This window comes from Anomalospiza imberbis, chromosome 7 (genome assembly GCF_031753505.1).
Source record: "Anomalospiza imberbis isolate Cuckoo-Finch-1a 21T00152 chromosome 7, ASM3175350v1, whole genome shotgun sequence".
NCBI classification, from domain to species: domain Eukaryota; kingdom Metazoa; phylum Chordata; class Aves; order Passeriformes; family Viduidae; genus Anomalospiza; species Anomalospiza imberbis.
This window is the reverse complement of record NC_089687.1, coordinates 3293732-3306969: the sequence shown is the minus strand read 5'-3', so window position 1 is coordinate 3306969 and position 13238 is coordinate 3293732. Positions and strand designations below refer to the sequence as shown.

Here is a 13238-nt window from a genome sequence, read left to right as displayed (position 1 = left end):
ATTTCTGTAAAATGAGCTGGCCAGGGAGGAGGAGAGGAAATATTTCAGTTCTCTTCCCCAAGCAGGAGTGAGGCGAGTTTCTGTGTGTGTGGCTGTGATTTGGCTTTTGTTTTCTAAATTTCCCCTTAAATTAACTTGAACACTTTTTCCATAATGTGATTTTATGTAAAGGGAATGTTTTATTCCTTATTGAGAATGATTTCCAGGGCCATTTAATATCCAAATAAATTCCCTTCTTCTCTCCTAAGTGTATTAGAGACTAAAAATGTAGATTGGATAAAACAGTGGGTAGACAAAATCCTGCCCTTAATTCTGGGTATCCTGTTTACTTCAGTGAAATCCTCCTTTCTCGAGTCAGAAAAGTACATTTTGACCCATACTCTGAAAAGACAAAAAGTGGATAAGCTTAGGGGGAAAATAGAAGGATTGTTTTTCTGTTTGTGATTAAAAATAAAGAAAATAATAAAGGGATTTGACTAGTGTTTGTGCTTAGGATGGTGTATAACTGGGCTCCTCAGCATATATAACAAAAGATCAAAGGGATCTATGCCTCACTTAAGTAAAGGAATTCTTGGAGTGAAGGCTGTGTGGTTTTTCCTTAGGTGAGGGCTGGAGGAGAGTTAAGATAATGAAGGTGTTATCTATTGCAGTTGAGAAAACATCAGAGCCAAACCCATCAAAGCCTTTATACGGACATTACATGTGGCTGCCTATTTGCCATTTGTTTCCTAAATTTCCTCTAATTTGCTCTTCAGCAAACATGCACCTTGGTTAAATAGGGCTCGGCTCAGCAATATTCCGCAGAACCGCGGCGTTTCCTGGCTCCGGCCACCAAGGCTCTGCAGGATTTTCACTGCTCAGGTGTTGCAGAGCCTAATCCTTATTCAGGAACCAAAATGATCCACTTTCCTTGCCTGCGGTGCTTGGATCCCTGCCTTTGGCAGTAGCCCCAGACTCCTGCAGAAGATGAAGACATCCCTCCATGCCTATAGATGGAAAGGCGCCAACATGGATGCCATCAGAAGGACGCAGCTGAGCATATGCTGAGAAAATTGTGGCATCCATACTGTACATGGGGAAGGGCTGACTGAACACACCAGTTTGTTGAAGCTTATGGCCCTGAAAAGGAAACATAGGTTTCCTGTAAATGTCATTCAGGGATATGCTAACTGTTATTTCCTGGCGCTGGATCATGATGCTTTCAACACATTCTGTTCATCTACCTCTGCTGCCTGCCTGCCTGGCTGTGCACAGCGATAGCTCTCCTGTCTTCTCACCTTTCCCTCCTCCCTGAGCAAGGCTAAGGTAAGAGAGACTCAGGCAAAAGGGAAAAAAAATGGCTTGGAGATGGCTCACCAAGGGGAAAAAAATTAAAAGGGATGGTTCAGTGCTGTGTGTCTTCCCCTGGTTGCCACCTTACTGGTGTGCTTGGGCTCCATCCTTTTGACTCCATTAGGAGGGAAGTGGTCCCCTGGTGCCATTCTGCCATGGAATTCCATTTGTACAGATTAGTTTCAGCCATAGTGCCCATGCCAGGGCTGCCTTGCCATAGAATCTTCAAGGGTTTCCCTATGTGCCTCCTGCAATGCAAGTTGTCTCTTCTTCTGCCTGCACTACACTCCTCACATCCCTCCTTCCCTCCAGGTGCTGTGTTTTGGGATGTAGGTGTCAGCCAGTGGGATGGGGCATCAAGGAGATCTGCAGTCAGCTGTCAGAATCACACTGTCCACCATGGGCTGGTACTTGGGCCTGGCTGCTCCTCCTTCTGGTGCAGAGAAATTAAAGGAAAAAAGGTAAACTCTTACAATTTATCTGCTAAGGACATCCTCCCAAGCCAAGGGCAGGGACCTTGAGCTTTTGCACTGGCGATAAAGGGGCTGTGTTATCTCCATTCCAGCTCCACATCAATGAAAAGCAAGTTTCTGTGTCTGGTGAATGAGGACCACTGTTTTAGGGACAACCCACTCCCTTTTGGCTCCCTCTGAAAGGCCCCGGCTCTGGCGAAGGAGCTGTGCCTCGGGTGCGCCGAGCACGAGCTGAATGCGGGGGTGACGGGGCTGGTTTTCACAGCAATGGTTAAATGCCATGGGAGTGAGTTTGTGCTCCCTGTTTCACTGTCTCAACCCTCGATAAACAAGCAGCTGGCCAGGACGGGCTGCCACCTCCTACCAGCTGCCCTTTGCCACCAGGCCCTGGTGTTTGCTTCGTTAGATTTCCACTCCCTCCTCCTCACACAAGTCAAGAAAGGAAATGGACTAAACATTCAGTATTTTCTAAATTTCTGTATCTATTCCCATACTTAATTTCTATATTGTCATACTCTTTAAAAATTCTGTATTCATGCACAGAGCAAAAAAAAAAAAAAAGGGGATTAAAGCTGGATACCGCTATGCTGATTTATGCCACACCATAAATAATGCTTTAATTAACACGACAAGTAAATAATGATAACATGAAACTAAGGAAGTGCTCATATCATATCAGGACAGTCTGGGAAATTGTGGTTGAAGCTCCAGGTGAAATCTGGTGAAGTTGTGGAGTCTTTGAAATGTTGACGTCTCTTTAACTGCTGAAATATGAATATGAGCACTTCTTTTACAAGTACTTTTATTTTGGACTATCTGTGTTTGGGGAGCTCTGACCTAAGTGTTACATATCACATCCAGAGAGCGTAAGGAACCGAAAAAGGCCTTTTTATCATTATTATTTTCAATGGATGTTTTCCTAACCAAAAAAAATAGGTTTTATAAGAGAAAATCATTGCCATTTGAAATAGGAAGCATGGCTTGCCAAAATGCTGCTGCAAGACCCCCATGGTGCCAGGCAGGCAGCAGGGAACAAGGAAAACCCCTCACTTTGGATGGTGGTGCTCAGGATCAGACAGGGAAAGTACAGGAAATGCAGGGAAAAGGTAGAGATAAAGCAAGGAACAGCAGTACTGATTTCTGTGGAGAGCAGAAGAGATTCCAGGGGTTTGCTGGGGTCTGGTGGCCCACAGGGGCTCATCAGTGGCCATCCCCAGACGTCCATGGCCCACTGGGGATGAACTACACTGTGTGTAACTCCTGCCTGCTGTGGAGTTTGGGGTGCCCGGTTTTGGGTTCTCTTGCCCATCCTCCTGTTTCTCCTTGGAGGGTTTGAGGGCAGATGCTGAGCAATTTTGGAAAATCGTGCCTCTCTGGAGCGTGTCATTTCTGCAGTTGTCGGGAATGCAAACAAATAAGTGAAAAGCCAAAGAAAAGCCAGACTTTCACCACACAGATCTATTTTACAACTGGCTCTGAGCATGACCAGGTTTACTTGGAGTGGAATCATCTCTCAGGCAAATGCTTAACACAGGGAGCCAAAGGAAGCATTGCTGTAAGGATGCCACTTCCAGCCATTCCCAGATGCAGAAAGAAGCAGTATTCCCTGTGTTTCCCTCCAGGAAACAATGATTCCTATGTAGGCTGCCTTATTAGATACCTGTTATTTACTAAGGCAGTTGAACTAAAGACCTGGGCACTACTGGACCCAGTTCATGGATATTTATTGCACCAAATCCAATCTATAATATCGTGTCAGCCTTGTACCAAAGCAGGAGACAGTTGTATTTATGATTATTAGTACAATATTGAATCATCCTGAACCAATTACTGGTCCAATTACTGTGTCATTATTATCTTCTGAATAGGGCTTGATTTGTCTGTGATAAATATGATGCAATTAAACTACCTTTTTACATAATAAAACACTGCAGGTGTTTATTCTTAAGGGTTTACGGATACCAACAACCAATAGATTTAATTAAAAAAATCCTTGAAATAAATGTGAATTTCATTAAATTGTTCTAGCACTGGTGAATACTATCTACCAAAAGATTCTCTCCCTATAATCTGTCTTAAAAGCCATGCTAAGTGCAGAAAAACAATGACCTCAGCTTTTTAATGTTTCAATAATTAATAACATTTCTTTAAAGAACGTGTAATTGGTCTGTAATAGTATAACTTAAGGAACAAAAAAGTTATGTGGGTCAAATTGCTATTACCGTTGTGTCAGTGTGAGGGATAAATGTATGCTGGCTTAACAAAAAAATCTTCTTAAATTCAAATTTTCTGCTCCACAATTTTAAATTTAATCTTACATTTTTAGCACTACAGCCATAAACATAATAATGACTTCACTCCTGTTTGGTTCTAGCAGTGGGTACAGAACTGTGCTGTGCTGACTTTAGATTCTGAAAAGAACAGATCACTCATGTGAAATCCTACCTGGAATTATTTTGTGTCTCAGCACCGGGGATAAATACTATAGCTTTAGCTATAGACCAGTCAAAGTCAATAGAGTGTAAATGGGTATAAACCCCATGGCTGGGCTGGGTTATGCTGGTTGTCAGAAAGGAGAATCCCCCTTTCCCAGCTGTGCTCTTGGGCTTCCCTGTTCTGCAGAGTCTGGAGGAATGGTGATGTTGGAATTGCCTTTTTCCTCCCTCCCACTGCTCAATTCAGCATCTGATCATCAAGTTTGGTGTTATCTTGTGTGTGCTGGGTTTGTCTCTTCTCTCTGTGGATTGTGGCAGCACAGGATGTCAAGAGAAAGAGCAGGGCCCCTTGAGACAGGCCGGATGTTTGATATGGGAAATTTTTTTGTGTTGGAGCAGAAAAGGCTCCAATTTTTTTCTGCCAACGCTCGTAGCTGAGTCCAGGGCAGGAAGGAGTTTGTGGTGCAGTTTCACGGGCACAGCAGGGAGGAATGAAGCAGAGTTAGGTGGCAGCTCCCGAGGAAGTGTGATGCTGACCCACACCAAACTGGTCTCATGGGCCCCTGGCTCTGCAGCAGGGAAGTTCCAGAGCTCCAGGCTCCGAAATAACCCTTGCCTTTGTGGATTTCCTTTTGCATCTAAATTGCATTTGGTCATTATCAGCTAGATCCTTTTATGCACAATTCCAGACATCTGTATTCTTTCCACTGAACGCATTCTAAGCTGTGAGAAGCTTTAGCAGAGGATCTCTCCTGACTGTCTAACCCTTCACAGGAGTGCTTGTGGCTCCGTGGAACAGCATTTCAGGGCAGGACGTACCCCAGCTTCCCACCCTGCACCCTTGGGAGGTGCCTCTGCACCTCCACAGCTTCACCCATTCCCTCCCATCCATCTTCCCTGCAGCACAGGCCAGGCTGGATGATAAAATAAAGCTTTTTCAAAAGGTTTATTAAGCAAGATGTAAGGTCAGGCTTTTAGCTGGAAGGCTGGAAATGAAAGGTTACAAGCAAAACAAATACCAACACAATCCCAGCCTAAGCTTAAACAACTGGATTCCTTTTCAATTGCTTGGTCTGGTTTCTCAGATCCTGAAGACACACTGCAGCTGTTGGGATTTGAAGCATCATAACTTCTGCCCTAAGTCCTAGTGCTGTGGGGAGGCACAGGCAGCTTGGCTTCCCTCCTCTTCCTCAGTTTGCTGCAGCTCCTGGGGCACAGTGACACTCTTCTGCTTTGAGACAAAACCGAATTTTTGGTGGAATGACCCTGCTGTAGACACAGCACATAGGCAGTGTGTGTTTCCTCCTCCTACCTCTCACTTCTCTGGGCAGTGCCAGGGAAGATCTGGGTGCTCCCACCTTGGTTTTGAGATGCTCATAAAGGCTTTGGGGGATGCTGGTGCCTTCAGCCCCATTTCAGTTCCTTATTCCCACCTCGGGGGCTGCCTGCTGACCCTTCTCACCCATCCCTGCTTCTAACATCCAGGTGTGGAGTAATTCCCTCTTGCTTGCTGTGTAGGACCCACCCAGGGGTCTGCACTGCTCTGACACCCCATGAGAGGTTTTGGCACCAAAACTAGAAGAAAAGATGAAGTTGATTACATTTTCAGCTTGTTTGCTATGTAAGACTGATTAGGGCAGAAAGTTGTAATGAAGGACAATGAAATAACCCAGGTCAGCTTTGTGTCTGGCTGGGGATGTTGCACCCTCTTGGATGATGATGCCCTGATTTAAATTTGTCACAGCCCTACTCTGAAGCGAGGATCAATAAACACTGAAACAGAAACACACAGAGATGAGAGATAAATTATGGGAGAAAAAAAGAAAAATTGCCCCCCCCCCCCCCAAAATCAAATGACAATCTAATGGAAGCATCCTGGATAGCTAATTCTGATAATTCTTTCAAAGCAGCTGACACATTTGGGAATTTACTGTAGCCCTCTGCCATCAAGAGCTCGGGGCCCTGTTGGCATCCAGCATCAGTTTTGAGGTCTGTACAGACCAGGCAGCACAGCAGGTCCCAAAACCAAAAAGTATTAGTGGGTGGATAATTGCCCACCTTGTAATAATTTTCTGGGAACCTGATACTTTTATCGTCTGTCACAAACAACTCCATGGTGTAATAATATAGGAAGTATCATTGGTGCTATAAAAAAAGTGATGGTGCAAATTACACTTCTCTTTCTGCTGAATGGTGCTAAATAGCAGGGAGTTCCCATTCTTCTATTGCCAGGATTTCGATAATTGTAGATGTGCATTTGCAGGGATCAATTGATAATTTGGATCACATGCCATCAATATTTCATTTTCTCTATATTTTTAAATGAAAGGAAGAAGCCCAATTTCACAGTGGTAAGATTAAAAAAAGAATCTCATTTTGTTTTCCTGTCTGCTGTTAAGGAAGAAAGCTCATTTCTTGCAGCATAAAGGGATATTAATGAATGCAAAGAGCATTTTCCATATTGCAGAATAAAATTTACTGTTCTAACCAAAGATATTTTATATAAATTAAGAGTTTGTTTAAAAAAAAATCGAAAATGGGAACTCAATTCTAGACAACACTTAATTTAAACTAAGTGTTAAAATAAAAGCAATAACACTGAGAATAAATTAATGAACTACAATTAACTATATTTACAATAAGTGGTTTGGTTGGAAACACCTATTCCCTGCACTGATAAAATAAAACCTGCATTCTGCAAAAGCTGAAATAAGTTAAATGAAGATGCTTTTAACAAGGTTATTACTTAAGCAGTGACAGGTTTACAGATTTTAGCACCATTGGGTTTTCACAGGAGTGCAGCAAGTGCTAAAATAACACACACCTTCAGGTTCATTAAATTCACCAGTGTGATGAAATAACTGATATTTTTCTATATTACTATAGTGCCTCAAAGAACTGGCTATAAATAAGATACACTAATAACAACTGTTTGCAGTGCTAAAACAATAAAATAATTCTTCCAGGCTTATATGCAAAGGAAGAAATAAGTGTAAGGCAGAGTGTTAGCAGAGTTATATCTGGTGGCTTTAATTCTACTGGTGCCATGCCTTCAGCCATTTACTTATCATAGAAATGCCCTATAAAATGTTTTATCACTCATTGTGGCAGGAAGAAATTTGTTTAAAGGCTACATAAAGAGGGGGCTCCCATCCCGAAATGCTCTCTAATCTGGTGTTTATTGGAGCATTTCTGAAGCCCAGCTTATGCGAAGAAATGATTTTTAAAAAGGAGCATTTCAGATGGTAGCAAATCCCACGTTATGCCCTGTTTGGGAAAGAACCAATGCTGGGGGAAAAGAAGCAGATTTCTAATAAATCAATGGAGTGTGGCCTTTGGAGACCTGGGAGGCATATGGACAGTAATAGAGTATCCCAGGTTGTTCCGTGAACGATTCCATCTGGAAGAGGGCTCGGTGTTATTCACAGCCTCCTTCTCCCCTAAAACACCTCCAATCTCCCCCGCAGCCCCTCTCTCAAATGTCAGACCACCTGGGATCCACAGCTGTTGGGCTGAAAGCGGAGCTGCCGGGGCGGCCGCGGCCCCGCTGCCGTGGGGGGAGCTGGGGCTGGGGGTTTGCACTGTCTGTGGTGTTGAACACTGTGCTCCCTTTTATGTAAAAGTATGGGTTTAATGTCTTTTATATAGACTGTCCTACTGCCAGTAGGACAAAGGGGAATGGCTTTAGGATGGAGGTCAGGCTTGGGTTAGAGATTGGGAAGAAATTTGTTGCTCAGAGGGTGCGGAGGCCCTGGCACAGGTTGCCCAGAGAAGCTGGGCCTGTCCCATCCCTGGAAGTGTTCTAGGCCAGCTTGGATGGGGCTGGGAGCAACTTGGTCTGGTGGGAGGTGTCCCTGGCCATGGCAGGAGGTTGGAATTAGATGAATTTTAATGTGCCTTCCACCCCAGCCTGTCCTGTGATTCCATGATTCTGTATATGTATGTATGCATGTGTGTGTATATATATATTAACACACATGTGTTTAAGCCTATCTTTGCACACCTAAGCAGTTGGAATAACTGTTTGCAGCACCTGGGTTTGGTCTCCATGTGGGTACTGTTCCCTCCATGCTGATGGAGAGGTAAAGTCACTCTGTTGCAGTCAGAGGATCTAAAACACGAGTAAATGGGGTTAATCAACCCCATGATGTCACAGGTTTGCTGCAATTTTGCAATGCTGTATCTTTCCTCGGAGCAATTTGCAGTTTTGTTCTCTGGCAGAATCACAGACTGGTTTAAGTCGGAAGGGACCTTAAACTCATCTCATTCCACTCCCTGCCGTGGCCAGGGACACCTTCCACTAGACCAGGTTGCTCCAAGCCCTGTCCAACCTGGCCTTGAGCAAAAGTTATATGATATAGCCCTGGGGGACATAGTTTGGGGTGGGTTTGGCAGTGTTACATAAACAGTTGGGTTTGATGATTTTAGAGGGTTTTTCCAGCCTGATGATGCTGTGACTCTGTGATCTGTAAGCTGCTGCTTTGCTCACCCTTAGGGAAGAGTGTGCAGCCCACCATGCTGCAGAGGCACTGCTGAGCGAAGGAACTGCAGGATGCACATCTCAGGTAAACAAGATATGCAGAGCACATTGCACCTGGGCAAAAACCTTTTAATTTCTCCACTTTGTTTATAACCCCCTTGTAACCTCTCTCTAAGAAGAGCAATAAGACCATTTTATTGGTGAATATGCAGAGCCACAGCAATATTGAATGATTCTGAGGCCTTTGACACAAAAGAGCTGTTACTGGCCCATAAATGAAAAAGATGTTTTTCATTACAAGTCCTTTATCTCAGGAGTTTCCCTCTCACCTGGAATTTACCCAGCTCACAGTCACCAATCTTTTGGAGTTATTAATCCATCTAGATACTTTCTAAACTGCGTGAAACTTTGGGAGCAAGTCGGGTTTGAGTGCCTGATGTTATTAATAATTTATGCTTCATGCGAGAAGAAAATTGATCCAAAGCATCCTGGAGAGGCCAATCCATGCTGCCTCTGTGATCAGCTGAGACACAAATTAAATGTGAGGAATGAATGGAAATATATTGTGGAGAAAAGCTGCACAGACCCATTCCAAGCCAGGAGGTGTAGAGCTGGTGAGGGCAGTCAAAGGGAAGAACACGGTGTCCTTTGAAGCCCGGTCATGGAGACAAGGATGTGGGAAAAGGTCCTGCAGCAAAAAGTGGTCAAAAGTTCTTAAGAGGAGGACGAGAGCAGATCTGTTTCCTGAAGGCAGCACTCCAGATCAAACAGCTCTTTGTGGAAATGTTCAAAAACAACCCAAACCACCTCATCCTGGGTTAAAGATGAGCTCCAGCACCTGGGGCTGGATGGGAGGTCAAAGGAGGAACACTGGGGGACATCAGTAGATGCTGAGGCTGTGCTAGAGCTACGAGATGGACCTGGTGTGTCAAAGGTAAGAGTTTATATTTTCTCCTAAGAAAGAAAAATGTTCAGAAAATAATCCCTAATGGAATTTGTGAAGCATTTGCTGAACTTTATTTTCATCCTGGATACACTGATACATCCTTTGTTTCTCTTTGCTGTTCTTGTGTTTAAAGTAACTTCTACTAGAAGTCACACATATCTGACCCAGAAACACAAGAATTTCACAGTCTCTGAGGAAATGTGCTGAAGGGAGGTTTTCTGGAGCTTTTCAGCTGGGAATGAAGCTTCCTGCCCATTTGTTTACCACAGAGGGAGCCCAGGAGAGGGATGAAGCGCTGGAGTGAAGGAGGTGGTACAGAAGACACTGCGGGCACCTGCTGTTTCTGGAACTTTCTGTTTTGAGGTATGTGCTGACTTTGGACAGCTAAGTTACCGTGGACTGGTAGAGCTTTTTATCAGATATTTTTCCTGTATGTTTTAATTGCTACACAACAATAAGCATGTAAATGAATGCTGGAGGTACTTTTTGTCTTTGTAAGTGTGAACTGTACAGATAAATGCATCTACATGTCTATGTGTCCTTATCAGTCTTGATACCCTACTTGCTAGTGTGATAGTGTCATCTAAGTTGTGTCATACTTGGTTCAGGACAGATTCATTAACTGTTCTTTCTGCCCTGGCAAATGAGCACCTATTTCATGAGGTAGGTCCAGAATAAATCCCTTGATCAGGGGAATCAGGTTCTTTTGCCAGTCCTGCTTAAAAATACTGGGAAATACTTATACTCAAAGAAAAATGAGATCTCTGACTCTGAAAAATGCAGTGAATCAATATGGTATAGTGGAGCAGATTAATTGAACTACATGTTTGTTCAAATTATTTTCTGTGTTCTAAAATCCTGGAATCATGGAATGGTTTGGGTTCAAGGCACCTCAAAGATCTTCTCATTCTATCCCCTGCCATGAGCAGGGAAACCTTCCACTACCTCAGATTGCTCCAAGCCCTAACCTGGCCTTGGACACTCCCAGGGATCCAGGGGCAGCCACAGCTTCTCTGGGCACCCTGAGCCAGGGCCTGCCCACCCTCACAGGGAAGAATTCAGTGGTGGCACGTTGTGGTCCAAAAATGCTACTGCTCTGGTCCTTGACACACAAAACAGTTAGACACGAAACAAATCCGTTGTTGACACCCTGCAAGCATCACATACTAAGCATGAAGAGCTGTTCTGCCCTGAACACACCTGGATGAAGCATCCATCCAGGTCACTGCATCTCTGCTTATCCCTCGGCACCCGCGGCATCAGAGCACGAGGAGCAAACACAGCCTGAGGGCAGGTGACCTGTCAGAGCAATAAACTGCCACCTTGGATTTTCAGTCCTTGGCTGCTCTGTGGAGATGCTGGTCAGGGTGCCAAGTTTAAAGCTGTTTCTAATGATTTGCCACTTTGCTGTTGAAACTGAAATAGGAGTGGGAACACATCGGATTCGGCCAACCAGTAATCGGTGCTTGAAGTTTATGAGTACCAAAATACTTTTTGACCACTGTTCATTAATTTTCTCTAAATTCCAAAGGGAAGATGTCAAATTTTTGCATTTTTATTTTTTCTTTCCTTGCAGGTTCAGTGACTTTTGCAGCTTTTGCAGAGTGACAGGTCCACAACCTGGTTTAACAAAGGCCACTAGTCCACATCCCTCTCCCATGGGGCTCACATGAAAATCAGGAGTTTGAGAAGCAGAGTAAAGGTTTGAAACCATCAAATCCTAGAATGATTTGGGTTAGAAGAGACTTTAAATATTATCTCATTCCACCCCCTGCCTTGGGCAGGGACACCTTCCACTGTCCCAGGCTGCTCCAAGCCCTGTCCGACCTGGCCTTGGACATTTCCAGGGATCCAGGGGCAGCCACAGCTTCTCTGGGCACCCTGTGCCCCAGCCTCCCCTCCCTAACAGGGAAGAATTTCTTCCTAATATCCCATCTAACCCTGATCTCCATCAGTGATGTATTTTTCCTTCACGATATCAGTGTACTAAGTCTGCTGGAGTTTTTAGGCACATTTCAATTGTGCATAATTGAATCCTCAAAAAGCATGCAGAGATCTTCTCCGTTTCCTGTTTTATTGTTTTGCTGAAGGTTTATCATATCTCCATATATCCAACATTCAAATATCCCTCAGGAAGTGAATGCTGGACCCTGGTTGAGAGTCTGGAGGTCTCTGCAGTGGTTTTGCACAAGTTGTCTAGAAAAAGGACAAAGTCTCCAGGTTGAGAATTTGTGGCATGAAGGTCTGAGTAAGAAAAACTGTACTTTCCACTGCATCACTGATGTATCAGCCTAGAGCTTTCCCACATCTCATAAGCTGCTTTGAGCCCGTGCAGTTAGCAGAGTGGGAAAAAAAGGAATTGAAGAAGCAAAAATAAATATTAAAGCACATAAGAATGAAATATCACCTATTCAGATAGCAATTATGGTGTTGAAAACAAGATCACAACACCTGTACAAGAAAAGACAACCAAGCCTAAAACATCTGTTTGGATCCACCTGCCAAGCACCTGTTCCTCTGTTTCAATGCCATTTGATTGCTGGAGATGTAGAGGCTCTTGTGAGGTAATGAGTGATTTTACATTATGCATGATTGAAAACAGGTGTTCTAATGCTGTACAATTCTATGCATGAATAATTCAGTTTGTTTAGAGCAAGATCTTTAAAAGAAATATGGTCTTTATTTTTTTTTATAAATATTAAGGTTATTCTCTGTAATGTATGGTGGATGGTCTTTTCAGCAGGCTCACTGATGACCATTTTTTTGTATAATTTTATGGGTAGGAAATAACACCGTGAAAGGTAAAAAAAATAATTATACCTAAAGCACATAAGCAATGAAAATTGAAAGCTTTCTTTAGCAAGGAGGGGGAAAAAACCTGTCAGTGTTCTAAGGGGGAAAGCCAGATGACTTTTGGCAAAGCCTGCTTCTCACCACTAACAAAACAGCCCAAGAGCTTAATTATAGAGAGGGGTGAATGTGCCTCAGGGATAAGTAAGTAACTAGTCCATCTCTTGGTCCGAATTCCAGCTGAGTCTGAATACGTTTAAGAATTTGTTGGGGTTTTTTCTCTCTCTCTCTCTCTCTCTCTCTCTCTTTTTCCTCATGATTATGAAAAGGTTTCTTGCACAGTTGTATGATTTGTGCTGATGGAAGATGCTGCAGACTCAGGTCTTTACCCACAGACCAGTTTCCATGCTGGGAACTGCAGGATAAATCAGCCCATGCTCCTCATCATGGAGAATTCAGCAGCTGCTTGGGATCATCTCCCAGAGATGAAGGAGATGTGGAAGTCAAACTGAGAGGTGCAGCTAGGCTTGCAGCATCCCCTCTGCCTCTTCTCAAGGTAAGCAGTGCAGCTGGAATGGCTTCAGCCACCAGAGCTGGGGTGAGAGCCAAAGGTTTTCCTGCCACAATGTGTGTCTGCTCTCTCCTCGTTCCCTCAGCCAGGGTTGTAATTTAGTTTAGCAGGCTCAGTTTTACAACAAGGTTAGTGTCTGTTGTGGTGTTAGTTTTTGTTATGGGAGTCTTCTGTGGTGGGCAATGAGGAATCTTGGTGAGGGTGAAGGGAG

At 43.8% G+C, this 13238-nt stretch overlaps 2 long non-coding RNA genes across 3 annotated transcripts; one reads left to right on the top strand and one right to left on the bottom strand.

Annotated features, from left to right (window-relative positions):
- Window positions 1–5167: 5167 nt before the first annotated feature.
- LOC137477581 (uncharacterized) lies at window positions 5168–8464 on the bottom strand. 2 transcript variants are annotated; one of them, XR_011001062.1, is made up of 2 exons: window positions 8244–8464; window positions 5168–5815 (listed from the first exon to the last, which is right to left on the bottom strand). It is a non-coding gene; the product is annotated as an uncharacterized lncRNA (long non-coding RNA). The 2 variants fall into 2 exon arrangements; XR_011001061.1 differs by lacking the exon at window positions 8244–8464 and adding an exon at window positions 7732–7801.
- Window positions 8465–11238: 2774 nt separating this feature from the next.
- LOC137477580 (uncharacterized) lies at window positions 11239–13038 on the top strand. The gene is made up of 3 exons (XR_011001060.1): window positions 11239–11368; window positions 11757–12230; window positions 12786–13038. It is a non-coding gene; the product is annotated as an uncharacterized lncRNA (long non-coding RNA).
- The last annotated feature ends 200 nt before the right edge of the window (window positions 13039–13238 follow it).